The following is an 18806-nucleotide window of genomic DNA, read 5'->3' as shown; positions in this document are numbered from 1 at the left end:
GTAATGAGGTTTGTTTGAGAGTCCTCTGATGCCATCTGTCTATCTTCATTTATTATTAATTAATTAATTAATTTTAGGGCCACACCCGTGGCATATGGAGGCTCCCAGACTAGGGGTCTAATTGGAGCTGTTGCCGCTGACCTACACCACAGCCCAGGGCAACAGATCCTTAACCCACTGAGGGAGGCCAGGGATCGAACCCACAACCTCATGGTTCCTAGTTGGATTCATTTCTGCTGTGCCAACATGGGAACTCCCAGTCTATCGTCATTTAAAGAATTTACTTTATGCCTTTTGACAGAGAAGGGGGTCTTTTGTGTGTTTACTGCTTTTAAAGAAGGTTTAATTATTTTTTTCTTTTTAGGGCCGCACCCATATCATATGTAAGTTCCTAGTCTAGGGGTAGAAATGGAGCTGAAGCTGCCTAAGTCACAGCTATAGTAACCCAGAATCCAAGCCATGTCTGCGACCCACACCACAGCTCATGGCAACCCTGGATCCTTAACCCACTGAAAAAGGCGGGGGATCAAACTGGAGTCCTCATGGAGACCATTTGGGTTCTTTACTGCTGAGCAACAACCGGAACTCCCTCAAAGTAATTTTTATGTCAAAGAAGCATGTTTTGGGGTGACATACCTGGTTTCCTTAAGTAATGATGCAGGCATTGTTTTTGATAAGGAGGGCCATGAAATCTTTCTGTAAGTGTTCTCTTTGCGTATACTATGCCGCTTTATACTGTTTATAAAGTTTAGTTTAAGTCTGTCTACTGTGAGTCAGTAGTACTCATATGTATTTTCTAAGGTTCCTGTGATGTGAAAAACTTTGTGTTAAGATCTCGTTCCATCTTATTAACAGCTTTGCTATGAAAGAGCTCAGTTTCCATGCTGGAGGTTTACCTGCCTCCCGCAAGTTGTTTTAAAAAAAGGTTTTGCTGAACTTCTAATGGGACCAAGTGAAACACAGAGGCATTTAACATAGCACAGTACTCTCAATGTTTATGAATTTTTGTGTAGGGATGGTATTTCCCATTTTAACCTTTTCTTTCTTTTTAAAATTCTAGTTCATCTACATGTTATATTAATTTCAGGTGTACAACGTAGTGATTTAATGTTTTTTATAGATCATACTCCATTTAAAATTGTTTAAAACATTGGCTATATTTCTTGTGCTGTACTGAGTATCCTTGCGTTTTGTTTGTTTTAAACATGGTAGTTTTTGCCTCTTAACTCGCTCTGTCCCTCCCCCGTTACCCTTCCCATTGGTACCCACTAATTTGTTCTTTATATTTGTGAGTCTGTTTCTATTTATTAATTTGTTTTAGTATTTAGATTCCACACGTTAAGTGGTAAAACACAGAATTTGTCTTTCTCTGACCTACTTCACTAAGCACAGTACACTTCAGGTCCATCTATGTTGTTGCCAATGACAAAAATTTCATTCTTTTTTATGGCCAAGTAATATTACACTGAATATATATACCATGTCTTTTTTTAATCCATTCATCTGTAGCAAATGTAGATGGACACATAAGTTGCTTCCATAATCTTGGCTATTGTAAATAATGCTGCTGTGGACATTGGGGTGCATGTATATTTTTGAATTAGTGTTTTTGTTTTCTCAGGTAAATACCCAGGAGTGGAAATGCTGGATGATATGTTAGTTCTATTTTTAGTTTTTTGGGCAACATTCATATTGTTTTCCATAATGGCTATACCAGTTTACATTCCCAACAGTGTCCTTGGGTTCTCTTTTCTTCATCTCTTTGGCAGTATTTGCTATCTGTGGTCTTTTTGACCATAGCTGTTCTGACAGCTATGTAAGGTGATTTCTTGTAGTTTTGATTTGCATTTCCCTGATAATTAGTGATGTTGAGCATCTTTTCATGTAACTTTTGGCCATCTGTAGGTCTTCGTTGGAAAAATGTCTATTCAGATCTTCTGCCCATTTTTAATCGAGTTGTTTCTTATTTTTGTTTTTGATACTGAGTTGTATGAGCTGTTTATATATTGTAGAATATTACCCCTTACCAGATATATCATTTGCAAATATTTTTTCCCATTCAGTAGGTTGTCTTTTCATTCTGTTGATGTTTTCTTTTGCTGTACAAAGCTTCTAAGTTTAAATAGGTCACATTTAAAAGTTTTACTTTTCTTTCCTTTCCTGGAGGAGGCAGATTCGCCCCCTCCCCCAAAGACTGCTACAACTTATGTAAAGAGTGTTCTATTTTTTCTTCCAGGAATTTTACTGTTTATGGTCTTACATTTAGGTCTTTAATCCATTTGGAGCTTGTTTTTTTATATGGAGTGATAAAATGTTCTAATTTCATTCTTTTACATGTAGATGTCCAATTTCAGTGCTTGTATTTGTCTCTGTTCATCTTTTATATTTCTTCTTGGTTTGGTCTTAGAAGATTGTACCTTTCTAAGAATTTTTCCATTTCTTCTAGGTTGTCTATTTTATTGGCATCCAGTTGCTTGTAGTAGTCTCTTATGATCCTCTGTATTTCTGTGATGTCCATTGTAACATCTTTTTCATTTCTATTTTATTGACTTGAGTCCTCTCTTTATTTTTTCTAGATGAGTTTGGATAAGGGTTTATCAATTTTGTTTGTCTTTTCAAAGAATCAGCCTTTATTGTCATTGATCTTTTCTCTGGTTTTCCTCATTATTATTTGATTTATTCCTGCTCTGGTCTTTATGATTTCTTTCCTTCTGCTAACTCTGGGTTTTGTCTGTTCTTTCTGTAGTTGTTTTAGGTGTAAAGTTAGATTATTTATTTAAGGTTTTCCTTGTTTCCTGAGGTAGGCTTGTATTGCTATAAACTTCCCTCTGAGAATGCTTTCGCTGCATCCCATAGGTTTTGAATTGTTGTCATTTCGACTTGTCATTTGCTTCTAGGTATTTTTTAATTTCCTCTTTGATTTTGTCAGTGATCCTTTGGTTGTTTAGTAGCGTGTTGGTTAGTCTCCACGTGTTTGTGTTTTTTTGAAGTTTTTTTTTCTTGTTGATTTCTAGTCTTAGAGTGTTGTGGTTGGGAAAGATGCTTGATATGATTTCTGTTTTCTTAAATTTATGGAGACTTGATTTGTAGCCCAGAATGTGATCTATCCTAGAGAATCTTCCGTGTGCACTTGAGAAAAATGTGTATTCTTCTGCTTTTGGATGGAATGTTCTATAAATGTCTGTTAAGTCTAGCTTGTCTAATGCATCATTTAAGGCCTGCGTCTCCTTGTTGATTTTCCATCTAGATGATCTGTCCATTGCTGCAAGCAGGGTGTTAAATTTTCCTGCTATTATTGTGTTACTGGTGATTTCTCCTTTTAATACTATTAGTTGCTTTATATATTGAGGTAATATGTTGGGTGCATATATATTTACAATTATTATATCTTGTTCTTGGATTGATCATTTGATAATTATTTAACTTCCTTCTTTTTCTCTTATAATTTTCTTTTTTTTTGTCTTTTGTCCCTCTTTTTGTTGTTGTTGTTGTTGTTGTTGCTATTTCTTGGGCCGCTCCCGCGGCATATGGAGGTTCCCAGGCTAGGGGTCGAATCGGAGCTGTAGCCACCGGCCTACACCAGAGCCACAGCAACGCGGGATCCGAGCCGCGTCTGCAACCTACACCACAGCTCATGGCAACGCCGGATCGTTAACCCACTGAGCAAGGGCAGGGACCAAACCCGCAACCTCATGGTTCCTAGTCAGATTCGTTAACCACTGCGCCACGACGGGAACTCCAATTTTCTTTATTTTTAGGTCTCTTTTGTCTGATATGAGTATTGCTACTCCAGCTTTCTTTTGATTTTGATTTGGATGGAATATTTTCCTCCATCCTCTCACTTTCAGTTTGTATGTATCCTAGAGCTGAAGTGGGATTCTTTTTTTTTTTTTTTTTGCCTTTTGTCTCTTTTTTAGGGCTGCACCTGTGGCACATGGAGGTTCCCAGGCTAGGTGTCCAATCGGAGCTGTTGCTGCTGGCCTACGCCAGAGCCATAGCAATGCCAGATCCAAGCCACATCTATGACCTACAACACAGCTCACGGAAACGCTGGATCCTTAACCCACTGAGCAAGGTCAGGGATCAAACCCGCCACCTCATGGTTCCTAGTCGGATTCGTTTCTGCTATGCCACAACGGGAACTCTGAAGTGGGACTCTTAAAGACAGCATATATATGGGTCTTGTTTTTGTATCCATTCAGCCAGTCTATGTCTTTTGGTTGGGGCATTTGGTCCATTTACATTTAAGGTAATTATTGATATGTATGTTCTTACTGCCATTTTATTAACTCTTTTGGATTTGTTTTTGTTGGTCTTTTTTCTTCCCTTCTCTTGTTCCTTTCTGTTGTGGTTTGATAACTGTTTAGTGTTGTGCTTGGATTGCTTTTTCTTATTTGTGTGTGTATCTATTTTTAGATTTTTGTTTTCAGTTACCATGAAGCTTTGATATAGGAGTCTGTGTATATAGGATTCTCTCTCTCTTTCCACACACACACACACACACACACACACACACGATTGTTTTAAGCTGCTGGCCTCTTACTTGCAAATGCATATCCACTATCCTGAATTTGTACCCTCTTCTTCTCATGATTTCTGGTCTTGATAGCACATTTTTGTATGGATGATTTCCTACCTTTACTATATGTATGCCTTTACTGGTGAGCCTTGTCATTTGTAATATTTTTCTTTCTAGTTGTGACCTTTTCTTTTCCATGTAAGAGAGGTTCCTTTAGTATTTGTTGCAAAGCTGGTTTATTGGTGCTAAATTCTCTTGGCTTTTGCTTGCCTGTAAAGCTTTTGATTTCTCCTTCAAATTTGAATGAGAGCCTTGCTAGGTAATCTTGGTTGGAGGTTTTTTCCCTTTCCTCACTTTAAGTATATTGTGCCATATATGTGGTATAGACAGTGTTTGCCTTTCCCTGTTTGACTCATTTCACTTAGCATAACACCCTCCAGGTTCATCCATGTTGTTGCAAAAGGCAAAATTTTACTCTTTTTTATGGATGAGTAATAGTTCATTGAATACATTTGCCACATTTTCTTATCCATTTATCTTAGGATGGACACTTAGTTTGTTTCTATGTTTTGGCTGTTGAAAATAATGCTGCTGTGAACATTGGGGTGCTTGCATTTTTTTTGAACTATTGCTTTTGTTTTCCTCAGGTATATACCCAGGAGTGGAATTGCTGGTAGCTCTATTTTTAATTTTTTTAATAGAAACCTCAATATTATTTTCTACAGTGGATACAATAATTTATATTTAATACGATGTAAGTATTCCCTTTTTAAAATCCTGCCAAAATTTGCCATTCACTATCTTATTTTTTTTTTGTCTTTTTGCCATTTCTTGGGCTGCTCCCTTGGCATATGGAGGTTCCCCAGCTAGGGGTCTAATCAGAGCTATAGCTACTGGCCTATGCCATAGCCACAGCAACACGGGATCTGAGCTGTGTCTGAAACCTACACCACAGCTCATGGCAATGCCAGATCCTTAACCCACTGAGCAAGGGCAGGGATCGAACCCGTGACCTCATGGTCCCTAGTCAGATTCATTAACCACTGTGCCATGATGGGAACTCCAACAATTTTTATTTTGACAATAAAAAATGCCATGATGGATGGGGAGCAAAAGGAAATCTCATTCATTGCTGGTGGAAATGCAAAATTGGACAGCTACTTTGGAAGACAGATTGGCAGTTTCTACAATAATAAACATATTCTTAGCATGCAATTTAGTAGCTGTGCTCATTGAAATTCACTGAAAGGGATACAAAATTTACTTCTAAAAGAACCTGTACATAGATTATAACATCTATATTCAAAACTGCCAAAACCTGAAAGCAACCAAGGTGTCCTTCAGTAGGTGAATTGATATATAGCTGGCTACATTGTGTGAATGGAATACTCTTCAGTACTGAAAAAGGTATATTATCAAAGTGTGAAAAATATATGATACCTACATGCATATTACAAAGTAAAAGAAGCCAATCTGAAGAGGCTAGAAAATGTACAATTTTAACAGCATGCCATTATATTTTGGTAACAGCCTAAGAATGAGCCAGTAAAATATTAATGGTTGGCAGGTGTTGGCAGAGATGGGGCTAGGAATATCATGAGTCTAGAGGAGTTTAAGGACAATAAAATAATCTGTGTAAAATTATAATAATGGATACATGTCATTGCACATTTGAAGAAACCCACAGAATCCACATACCTAAGAGTGAACCATAAGGTAAACTATGGACTTTACATATTTATGATATCAACGTAAATTAATCAGTGGTAACTAAAGTACCCCTCTGGTGGGGATGACAATAATGAGGGAGGCTATGCATGTGTCAGAGCAAGAAGTATATTGGGAATTTCTGTACTTTCAGTTTTTGCTGTGAAACCAAACCTTCTAAAAAAAATCTTTAAAATTAAAAAAATTTGTAGATTAAGGAGTTCCCGTCGTGGCGCAGTGGTTAACGAATCTGACTAGGAACCATGAGGTTGCGGGTTCAGTCCCTGCCCTTGCTCAGTGGGTTAACGATCCGGTGTTGTCATGAGCTGTGGTGTAGGTTGCAGACGTGGCTCAGATCCCACGTTGCTGTGGCTCTGGCGTAGGCCAGTGGCTGCAGCTCCGATTCGACCCCTAGCCTGGGAACCTCCATATGCCGCAGGAGCGGCCCAAAGAAATAGCAAAAAGACAAAAAAAATTGTAGATTAAGTGTTAATTGCATCATTTGCAAAGATTTTCTTCCAAAAGGTTGTCTTTTTTTTTTAATGGTTTTCTTTGCTGTGAAAAAGCTTTTGAGTTTAATGTCCATTGACAGTTGAAAGGATTGAGGCGATGTGGTACACGTATACAATGGAATACTACTCATCCCTAAAAACGGAATGGAATTCCTGTCATGGTGCAGCAGAAATGAATCCAACTAGGAACTATGTGTTTTTGGCCCTGCTCAGTGGGTTAATGATCTGGCATTGCCGTGAACTCTGGTGTAGATGGCAGACGTGGCTCGGATCTGGCATTGCTGTGGGTGTGGCATAGGCCAGCAGCTGTAGCTCTGATTAGACCCCTAGCCTTGGAATCTCCATATGCCACAGGAGCATCCCTAAAAAAAAAAGAATGAATTAATACCCTTTGCAGCAACATAGATGCAACTAGAGATTCTTCTACCAAGTGAAGTAAGTCAGAAAAAGACAAACACCATATGGTATCACTCATATGTGGAATCTAAAATATGGCACAAATGAACCTAGCTATGAAACAGAAACAGATTCACAGACATAGAGAACAGACTTGTGGCTACCAAGGGGAGGGGGGAGGAAGCAGGACAGGCTGGGAGATTGGGGTGAGTAGATGCAAACTATTACATTTAGGGTGGATAAGCTATGAGACCCTACTGTACAGCACAAGAAACTATATCCAATCTCTTGGGCTAGAAGATGACATGAGAAAAAGAATGTGTGTGTGTGTATGACTGGATCACTTTGCTGTGAGCAGAAATTGGTACGTTATAAATAAACTATAATAAAAAACATTAAAGGAAGATTGGTAATGGGACATGCATGCTTACTGGGCTATTTAAAAATTCAGTGCTCTCAGGGAATTCCCATCATGGCTCAGCAGTAATGACCCCGATCAATATCCATGAGAGCGTGGGTTTGATACCTGGCCTCGCTCAGTGGGTTAAGGATATGGAGTTGCTGTGAGCTGCAGTGCATGGCTAAGTTCTGACTTTGCTGTGGCTGTGGCATAGGCCGGCAGCTATAGCTCCAATTCAATCCTTAGCTTGGAAACTTCCATGTGCCACTGGCATAGCTCTAAAAGGACAAAAAAAAAAAAAAAAAAAGAAAAGGAAAAATTTCAGTGCTTTCAAATTAAATTTTAACAATGAAATATGCTTCTGTTCTTTAATTTTTTTCCTTAATCAATATTCTTTAAAGGGTGCTCTCGTGTTGCAGTGGTTTAAGGGTCCAGCATTGTCCCTGCAGCAGCTCAGGTCATTGCTGTGGTGTGGGTTCATTCCCTGGGCTGGGAACTTTCACATGCCGGCTACAGCCCCCCCCCCAAAAAAAAGAAAGAAAAAACAGCAGCAAAAAACCTTTAAAGATGTGATAAAATATAAATACCTAAGGGTGAGAAAGAGGACAAACTGTAGCAACATAACTCACAAGTCATAGAAAAATATACACTCCTGGTAGAGCCACAGCAACAAAATTTTCACGTGATAATTCAGTTATAATATTCCTTCTTATGTAAAAGAGATCATGACTTCCTTTGTGTATGGCCAAATATGCATTTAGGGCATCATTTTCAAAGGCTTTTCTTCCTTTCCAATGTGCACTTTAAATCCATTCTCCATTGCTGCCTCTGGTTGATTAACAAAGAAAGCTGGGGGGTAAACACCTTCAAGCTCCTGGTGTCTGAGGATGGAGGTGTCTTCCATGCAGACAGGTGGTCCCGCTGAAAATCATTTTGTGAATTCGTGTGTTCCCAGTGGGGAGGGGATGAGAGGACCTAAGGAATCAGGATAACTTTGAAAAGAATTCTGAGCACAAAGCCTCACACCATCCCACGGCCACCATGTGATTCCTGCCAATAACAGACCTCCCATCTCCTCTTCCCCAAGCTTCTGTGCATTAGGTAATGACAGGGCCACACCCATTCCAGGAAGAGCCACTTTCCAGGGAATTAGGCTGAAGGAGTTTGTGCTTCTAGAAGTTCCTGCCCCAGATGCTCGCAATACTCAGAGGTCTCAGGTGTGCCGAGTGTGATTTCTGTAGTGAAACTGAAAACAGGTCTTGTGGGAACAGCACTGGTACTAATAGGGAACTTGTGAAATATGTCACTTGCTGGGCCCCACCTGAAACGGGAAGTTTCGTAACTTTTTAGAATGGGGTCCTGATTCCAAAGAGATTTTTATGCATTTTAAAGCTTCAGAAAAAAATGTTTAGCTAAGTGGTCCCCATCTGAGGATCGCTTGATCAGTGTTAAGAAATAACATCACCTGTACCCTCCACATAGAGGCTATTGGTTCTGTGGGAGCAGCAGGGTTGTGTTAATTAAGTGCTCCAGGTGATTCTACTGTGAGGCCATGGTTAAGCCCGTGGGCTTCTGGGTGTTGGGGAGATTTCAGATCACGTTTCAGTCCTTGGAGAGGCAAGTCAGTGCAGCCTTCGTACCCCACGTTAGCAGAGTTTTTGGACATTTATATGAAGAGAGAACACCTGTAGATGACAAAGAGAAACTCACGGATTGGTCTCCACCTAAGAGCTGATTGTGCCCAAAACTGTCTTGAGACAAAGGACAGGAGAGGTTGGCCTTTTCAGCCTTTCACAGTCTCTCTACCTGTGGATGTGTTGGGAGAAGGGGAAGGAGCGGTGCTGACTTCTTTGAAGGTATATTCCCAAGATGCTTATGTGATTCCTCAACATAATATTGATGAGAAAAAGACCCAGAGCAGAAGGAAGAAGAGGAAGAAATGGCAGCTTCTCAGGTAAATGTCCTGTCTGGGTCAGAGGTCGGGTTTGTTTTTCCTCATGAAATGTCATGAATTGAGAACATGCAAACCTTTAATTACCTACTTTTGGTGTTCCTGCCTAGTGAGGTTGTTTTCAACTACTTATATTTCAATTTTTTTTTTGGCCACTCCCATGGCCTGTGGAAGTTCCCAGGTTAAGGATTGAAACTGTGGCAGAGCAGAAACCAGAGCTGCTTCAGTGACAATGTCAGGTGCTTAACCCACTGCCACAAGGGAACTCCTATTTTTAAACTTTTATCCTTGTGAGAGTCAAGATCAGCTCTTTAGAATACATCTCCATTATGTTCCACAGCCTTTTTCCATTGTTTGCATCTGGGTTCCTAGAAGAGCATGAATTCTCATCATGAATGAATGTTTTTCAAGTATTGAAAATACTCCCTTTATGAGAGGTCAACACAGGAAGGCATTGGTATCCCAGATTCCCAGTGGGATGGAGTGAGGTGTTGGGATCTTAGTGAATAAGGGGAAAAATGGAATGATTCACTTACATCTGGATGCAGCGTCATCTCTTTAGAACAAGATTAAGAAAATGCACATATTGGAGTTCCCATTGTGCCTCAGTGGTTAAGGAATCCAACTAGGAACCATGAGGTTTCAGGTTCAAATCCAGGCCTTGCTCAGTGGGTTAAGGATCTGGTGTTGCCATGAGCTGTGGTATAGGTTGCAGACACGGCTGGGATCCTGCGTTGCTGTGGCTCTGGTGTAGGCCAGCAGCTGTAGCCTCGATTAGACCCCTAGACTGGGAACCTCCATATGCTGCAGGTGACACCCTATAAAAGACAAAAAAAATACAAAGGGTATATTGCACAAATAGATTTATGATTTACTCGGTTGAAAATAATATTGACTTCATTGACATAAATACTTTCTTTTTTACTCAATTACATTTATAGTTGTACAAAGATCATAACCAAATTTTGTAGCATTTCCATCCCAAACCCTCAGTGCATCACCCCACCCCAACCTGTCTCCTTTGGAAACCATAAGTTTTTCAAGTCTTTTGAGTCAGTATCTGTTGTGCAAAGAAGTTTATTGTGTCCTTTTTTTAGATTCCACATGTAAGTGATAGCATTTGATATTGCTGTCTCTGACTGACCTCACTTAGCATGACGATTTCTGGGTCCATCCATGTTGCTGCAAATGCCATTATTTCTTTCCTTTTAATGGATGAGTAATATTCCATTGTGTATATGTACCACCTCTTCTTTATCCACTCCTCTGTTGATGGACATTTAGATTACTTCCATGTCTTGGCTATTGTATACAGTGCTGCAGTGAACATTGGAGTACATGTATCTTTTCAAGTTCTGGTTTTCTCTGGATAGATGCCCAGGAGTGGGATTGCTGGATCAAATGGTCGTTCTATGTTTAGTTTTCTGAGGAATCTCCATATTGCTTTCCACAGTGGTTGCACCAATTTACAATCCTGCCAACAGTGTCCTAGGGTTCCTTTTTCTCCACACCCTCTCCAGCACTTATTGTTTGTCGACTTTTGGATGATGGCCATTCTGGCTGGTGTAAGGGGGTACCTCATCATGGTTTTAATTTGCATTTCTCTAATAATGAGTTATGTTGAACATCTTTTCATGTGTTTTGTGGCCATCTGTATGTCTTCTTTGGAGAACTGTCTGTTTAGATCTTCTGCCCATTTTTTGATGGGGTTGTTTGTTTTTTTGGTATGGAGCTGTAGGAGGTGTTGATAAATTTTGGAGATGAATCCCTTGTCAGTCGCTTCATTTGCAAAGATTTTCTCCTATTCTGCAGGTTGTCTTTCGTTTTGTTTAGGGTTTCCTTTGCTGTGCAGAAACCTTTAAGTTTAATTAGGTCCCATTTGTTTATTTTTGTTTTGATTCTCATTACTCTAGGAAGTGGATCTGAGAAGATGTTGCTGTTGTTTATGTTGGAGAGTATTTGGCCTATGTTTTCCTCTAAGAGTTTTATAATATCTGGTCTTATATCTGGATCTTTAGTCCATTATGAGTTTATTTTTGTTTATTGTATTTCTTTTCCATGTGGCTGTCCAATTTTCTCAGCAGCACTTACTGAACAGGCTGTATTTTCTCCATTGTATATTCTTGCCTCCTTTGTCATAGATGAGTTGGCTGTAGGTGTGTAGGTTTAATTCTGGGCTTTCTATCCTGTTCCACTGATCTATATTTCTGTCTTTGTGCCAGTACCATACAGTACAGTACAGTACATACAGTACAGTTTTATGACTGTAACTTTGTAGTATAGTCTGAAGTACAGAAGCCTGATTCCTCCAGCTCCATTTTTCTTTCTCAGGATTGCTTTGGCTCTTCTGTTGTTGTTTTTTGTTTGTTTGTTTGTTTGTTTTGTTTTTTGTGCTTCCAAACAAACTTTAAAATATTTCGTTCTAGTTCTGTGAAAAATGTCCTTGGTAGTTTTCTAGGGATTACAATGAATCTGTAGATTGCCTTAGGTAGTATAGTCATTTTTATAACTTTGCCTCTTCCAGTCCAAGAGCGTGGTCTTTCCATCTGTGTCATCTTTGATTTCTTTCATCAGCATCTTATAGTTTTCAGAGTACAGGTCTTTTGTCTCTTTAGGTTGGTTTATACTTAAATATTTTATTCTTTTTGATGTGATAGTAAATGGGATTGTTTCCTTACTTTCTCTTTCTGATTTTTCATTGCTACTATATAGAAATGCAAATGATTTCTGTGTATTAATTTTGTATCCTGTGAGTTTGCCAAATTAATTGATAAGCTATAAGCTATAACAGTTTTCTGGTAGAGTCTTTGGGATTCTCTAGGTATAGTATCATGTCATCTGCAAATAGTGATAGTTTTACTTCTTCCTTTCCAATTTGGATTCCTTTTATTTCTCTGATTGCTATGGCTAGGACTTCCAAAACTGTGTTGAAGAGTAGTGGCAAGAGTGGACATCTTTGTCTTGTTCCTGATCTCAGCAGGAATTCTTTCAGCTTTTCACCATTGAGAATGATGTTTGCTGTGGGTTTGTCATATGTGGCCTTTATTATGTTGAGGTAGGTTCCTGCTATGCCCACTTTCTGAAGGGTTTTTATCAGAAATGGATGTTGGATTTTGTCAAAGGCTTTTTCCGCGTCTTTTGAGAAGATCATATGGTTTTTATTCTTCAGTTTGTTAATGTGGTGTATCACACTGATGGATTTGTGGATATTGAAGAATCCTTGCATCCCTGGGATAAATAACACTTTTAATGTATTGTTGGATGCAGTTTGCTAGTATTTTCTTGAAGATTTTTGCGGCAATGTTCATCAGTGAAATTGGCCTGTAGTTTTCTTTTTTTTTTTTTTGTGGTGTCTTTGTCTGGTTTTGGTATCAGGGTGATGGTGGCCTCATAAAATGAGTTTGGGAGTATCCCTTCCTCTGCAATTTTTTTGGAATAGTTTCAGAAGGATAGGCATTAGCTCTTATCTAAATGTTTGATAGAATTCACCTGTGAAGCCATCTGGTCCTGGACTTTTGTTTGTTGGAAGTTTTTTAATCACAGTTTCAATTTCAGTTCGTGTGATTGGTCCATTCATCTTTTCTATTTCATCTTGGCTTAGTCTTGGAAGATTGTACTTTTTTAAGAATTTGTCCATTTCTTCTAGGTTTTCTGTTTTATTGGCATATAGTTGCATATAGTAGTCTCTTATGATCCTTTGTATTTCTGTGATGTCTGTTGTTACGTCTCCTTTTTCATTTCTAATTTTAGTGATTTGAGTCCTCCCTCTTTTTTTCTTGGTAAGTCTGGCTAAGGGTTTATCAATTGTGTTCATCTTTTCAAAGAACCAGTTTTTTGTTTCATTGATCTTTTCTATGGTTTTCTATGTTTCCATTCCACTGATTTCTGCTCTAATCTTTATGTTTTCTTTCCTTCTACTAACTTTAGTCTTGTCTGTTCTTCTGTCTCGAGCTGCTTTAGATGTAAAGTTAGCTTGTTGATTTGAGCTTTTTCTTGTTTTCTGAGGTGGGCTTGTATTGCTATAAACTTTCCTCTTAGAACAGCTTTTGCTGCATCCCATAGGTTTTGGAGTGTTGTATCTTTGTTGTCATTTGCTTCTAGGTATTATTTAATTTCCTCTTTGATTTCTTCAGTGATCCATTGGTTTTTTAGTAGCATGTTGTTTAGTCTCTATACATTTTTGTTCTTTTCAGTTTTTTTTCTTGTTGTTGATTTCCAGTTGTATAGCATTGTGTTCAGAAAAGATGCTTGATAGGACTTGAATTTTCTTAAAGTTACTGAGGCTTGACTTGTAGCCCAGGATGTGATCAATCTTAGAGAGTGTTCCATGTGCACTTGAGAAGAAGGTGTATTCTGTTGCTTTTGGATGGAATGTCCTATAAACATCTATTAAGTCCATCTGGTCTAATGGTTCTTTCAGGGCCTGTGTTTCCTTATTGATTTTCTGTCTGGATGATCTGTCCATTGCTGTAAGTGGGGTGTTAAAGTCCCCCACTATGATTGTGTTATCATCTTATTTGTCCTTTTAAGGTTGTTAGCAGTTGCCATATATATAGTGCTGATCCAATATTGGGTGCATAGATATTTAAAATTGTTATATCTTCTTCTTGGATTGATCCTTTGATCATTATGTAGTGACCTTCCTTGTCTCTTAAAATATTCTTCATTTAAAGATCTATTTTGCTTGGTATGAGTATTGCTACTCTGGCTTTCTTTTTATTTCTGTTTGGATGGAATATTTTCTTCCATCCTCTCCGTTTCAAATTGTATGTGTCCCTAGAAGTGAAGTTGGTCTCTTGAAGACAGCATATATATGGGTCTTGTTTTGATTTTCTTCTTGACCCATTGTTTTTTTATTTTTATTATTATTTTTTATTTTTATTATATTTTATTTTCCCACTGTACAGCAAGGGGATCAAGTTATCCTTACATGTATACATTTTCCCCCCACCCTTTGTTCTGTTGCAGTATGAGTATCTAGATACAGTTCTCAATGCTACCCAGCAGGATCTCCTTGTAAATCTATTCTAACTTGTGTCTGATAACCCCAAGCTCCCGATCCCTCCCACTCCCTCCTCTCCCATCGGGCAGCCACAAGTCTATTTTCCAAGTCCATGATTTTCTTTTCTGTGGAAAGGTTCATTTGTGCTGGATATTAGATTCCAGTTATAGGTGATATCATATGGTATTTGTCTTTGTCTTTCTGGCTCATTTCACTCAGGATGAGATTCTCTAGTTCCATCCATGTTGCTGCAAATGGCATTATGTCATTCTTTTTTTATGGCTGAGTAGTATTCCGTTGTGTATATATACCACATCTTCTGAATCCAATCATCTGTCGATGGACATTTGGGTTGTTTCCATGTCCTGGCTATTGTGAATAGTGCTGCAATGAACATGTGGGTGCATGTGTCTCTTTTAAGTAGAGTTTTGTCCGGATAGATGCCCAAGAGTGGGATTGCGGGGTCATATGGAAGTTCTATGTATAGATTTCTAAGGTATCTCCAAACTGTTCTCCATAGTGGCTGTACCAGTTTACATTCCCACCAACAGTGCAGGAGGGTTCCCTTTTCTCCACACCCCCTCTAGCACTTGTTATTTGTGGACTTATGAATGATGGCCATTCTGACTGGTGTGAGGTGGTATCTCATGGTTGTTTTGATTTGCATTTCTCTTATAATCAGTGATGTTGAGCATTTTTTCATGTGTTTGCTGGCCATCTGTATATCTTCCTTGGAGAACAGTCTGTTCAGGTCTTTTGCCCATTTTTCCATTGATTGATTGGCTTTTTTGCTGTTGGGTTGTATAAGTTGCTTATATATTCTAGAGATTAAGCCCTTGTCAGTTGCATCATTTGAAACTATTTTCTCCCATTCTGTAAGTTGTCTTTTTGTTTTCTTTTGGGTTTCCTTTGCTGTGCAAAAGCTTTTCAGTTTGATGAGGTCCCATGGGTTTATTTTTGCTCTAATTTCTATTGCTTTGGGAGACTGTCCTGAGAAAATATTCATGATGTTGATGTCAGAGAGTGTTTTGCCTATGTTTTCTTCTAGGAGTTTGATGGTGTCCTGTTGTATATTTAAGTCTTTCAGCCATTTGGAGTTTATTTTTGTGCATGGTGTGAGGGCGTGTTCTAGTTTCATTGCTTTGCATGCAGCTGTCCAGGTTTCCCAGCAATGCTTGCTGAATAGACTTTCTTTTTCCCATGTTATGTTCTTGCCTCCCTGGTCAAAGATTAATTGACCATAGGTGTCAGGGCTTATTTCCGGGTTCTCTATTCTGTTCCATTGGTCTGTCTGTCTGTTTTGATACCAGTACCACACTGTTTTGATGACTGTGGCGTTGTAGTATTTTTTGAAGTCTGGGAGAGTTATGCCTCCTGCTTGGTTTTTGTTTCTCAGGATTGCTTTGGCGATTCTGGGCCTTTTGTGGTTCCATATCAATGTTTGGATTGTTTGTTGTAGTTGTGTGAAAAATGTCCTGGGTAATTTGATAGGGATTGCATTGAATCTGTAGATTGCTTTGGGTAGTATGGCCATTTTTACAATATTGATTTTCCCAATCCAGGAACATGGAATATCTTTCCATTTCTTTACATATTCTTTGATTTCTTTGATTAAAGTTTTAGAGTTCTTGGCATATAAGTCCTTTAGCTCTTTGGTGAGGTGTATTGTGAGGTATTTGATTTTGTGAGGTGCAATTTAAAAAGGTATTTTTGTATTCCTTTTCTAATATTTCTTTGCTGGTATACAGAAATGCGACTGACTTCTGAATATTAATCTTATATCCTGCTACTTTGCTGAATTTATGAATCAGTTCAAGTAGTTTTTGGGTTGAGTCCTTAGGGTTTTCTATGTACAGTATCATGTCGCCTGCATACAGTGACAGTTTTGTGTCTTCTCGTCCTATATGGATGCCTTTTATTTCTTTTGTCTAATTGCTGTGGCTAGGACTTCCAAAACTATGTTGAAGAGCAGTGGTGAGAGTGGGCATCCCTGTCTTGTTCCAGATTTGAGTGAGAAGGCTTTCAGTTTTTCCCCATTGAGTATTATATTTGCTGTGGGTTTATCATAAATGGCTTTGATTATATTCATAATGTTCCCTCTATACCCACTTTGGCGTGAGTTTTGATCATGAATGGATGTTGGACTTTGTCAAAAGCTTTTTCTGCATCTTTTGAGATGATCATATGATTTTTGACTTTTCTTTTGTTAATGTGGTGTATGACGTTGATTGATTTGCATATGTTGAACCATCCTTGTGAACCTGGGATGAACCCTACCTGGTCATGGTATATGATTTTTTTGATATGTTGTTGGATTCAGTTGGCTAAGATTTTGCTGAGAATTTTTGCATTTATATTTATCAAAGATATTGGCCGATAGTTTTCTTTTTGGTGGTATCTTTGTCTGGTTTTGGAGTGAGGGTGATGGTGGCATCATAGAATGTCTTTGGGAGTATTCCTTCTTCTTCAAACTTTTGAAAGAGTTTAAGGAGGATGGGCACCAATTCCTCTTTATATGTTTGATAAAATTCACCTGTGAAGCCATCTGGTCCTGGACTTTTATTTGTAGGGAGTGTTTTTATGACTTCTTCAATTTCATTTCTAGTGATCAGTCTGTTCAGTTGGTCTGTTTCTTCTTGATTCAGTTTTGGCAGGCTGTAAGATTCATTTCTTCCTGATTGTCAAACTTGTTGCCATATAGTTGTTCATAGTATTCTCTTATGGTTTTTTGTATTTCTGCAGTATCTGTTGTGATTTCTCCTTTTTCATTCATAATTTTGGTTATTTGGGTTCTTTCTCTCCTCTTTTTAGTGAGTCTGGCCAGGGGTTTGTCAGTTTTTTTTACCTTTTCAAAGAACCAGCTCTTAGTTTTATTAATTTTCTCTATTGTTTTTTGAGTCTCTATTTTGTTGATTTCTTCTTTGATCTTTATAATTTCCTTCCTTCTGCTGACTTTAGGACTTTTTTGTTCTTCTTTTTCTAATTCATTTAAGTGGAGGGTTAAGTTGTCAATTTGGGATCTTTCTTCTTTTTTGAGAAAGGCCTGTATCGCTATAAATTTCCCTCTGAGCACTGCTTTTGCAGTGTCCCATAGATTTTGAGAGGTTGTGTCTTCATTATCATTTGTTTAAAGGTAGTTTTTAATTTCCTTCTTGATTTCCTCATTGACCCATTGGTTTTTTTTTTTGTCTTGTTGTTGTTGTTTGTTGTTGTTGCTATTTCTTGGGCTGCTCCCACGGCATATGGAGGTTCCCAGGCTAGGGGTCGAATCAGAGCTATAGCCACCAGCCTACGCCAGAGCCACAGCAACGCGGGATCCGAGCTGCGTCTGCAACCTACACCACAGCTCACGGCAATGCCGGATCATTAACCCATTGAGCAAGGGCAGGGACTGAACCCGCAACCCCATGGTTCCTAGTCAGATTCATTAACCACTGCGCCACGACGGGAACTCCCCCATTGGTTTTTTAGTAGCATGTTGTTTAGTCTCCATGTAGTAGGTTTTTTCTCTTTCCTTTTCCCATGGTTGATTTCTAATTTCATGGCATTGTGGTCAGAGAAGATACTTGAGATAATTTCTATGCTCCTAAATTTGTTGAGATTAGCTTTGTGTCCCAATATGTGGTCAAGTCTTGAGAATGTTGCATGTGCATTTGAGAAGAATGTGTATTCTGATTTTTTTGGATGTAGTGTCCTGAACATATTAATTAAGTCTAACTTTTCTATTGTTTCCTTTAGGATCTCTGTTGCTTTATTGGTTTTCTGTCTAGAGTATCTGTCCATTGATGTGAGTGGGGTATTCAAGTCTCCTACTATGATTGTATTCCCATCAATTTCTCCCTTTATGTCTGTTAATATTTATTGTATGTGTCTGGGTGCTCCTATATTTGGGGCATATATGTTGACGATAGTAACATCCTCTCCTTGGATGGATCCCTTAATCATTAAATAGTGTCCTTCTTTGTCTTTCTTTATGTCTTTTGTTTTCAAGTCTATTTTGTCTGATAGGAGTATTGCAACTCCTGCTTTCCTGTCATGTCTATTGGCATGAAATATTTTTTCCCACCCCTTCACTTTTAATATATATGTGTCCTTTGTCATAAGGTGAGTTTCTTGTAGGCAGCATATTGAAGGTTTTTGCCTTTTTATCCACTCAGCCACTCTGTGTCTTTTGATTGGAGCATTCAGTCCATTGACATTTAAGGTGATAATCGATAGATGATTATTTATTGCCATTTTGAACCTCGTGTTCCAGTTGATTCTATGGTTCTCCATTCTTCCTTTCTTTTTTTGGTTGGATGGTCTCCGGTTATTATCTA

This window comes from Phacochoerus africanus, chromosome 8 (genome assembly GCF_016906955.1).
Source record: "Phacochoerus africanus isolate WHEZ1 chromosome 8, ROS_Pafr_v1, whole genome shotgun sequence".
NCBI classification, from domain to species: domain Eukaryota; kingdom Metazoa; phylum Chordata; class Mammalia; order Artiodactyla; family Suidae; genus Phacochoerus; species Phacochoerus africanus.
Note: the sequence above shows the minus strand (reverse complement) of the source record.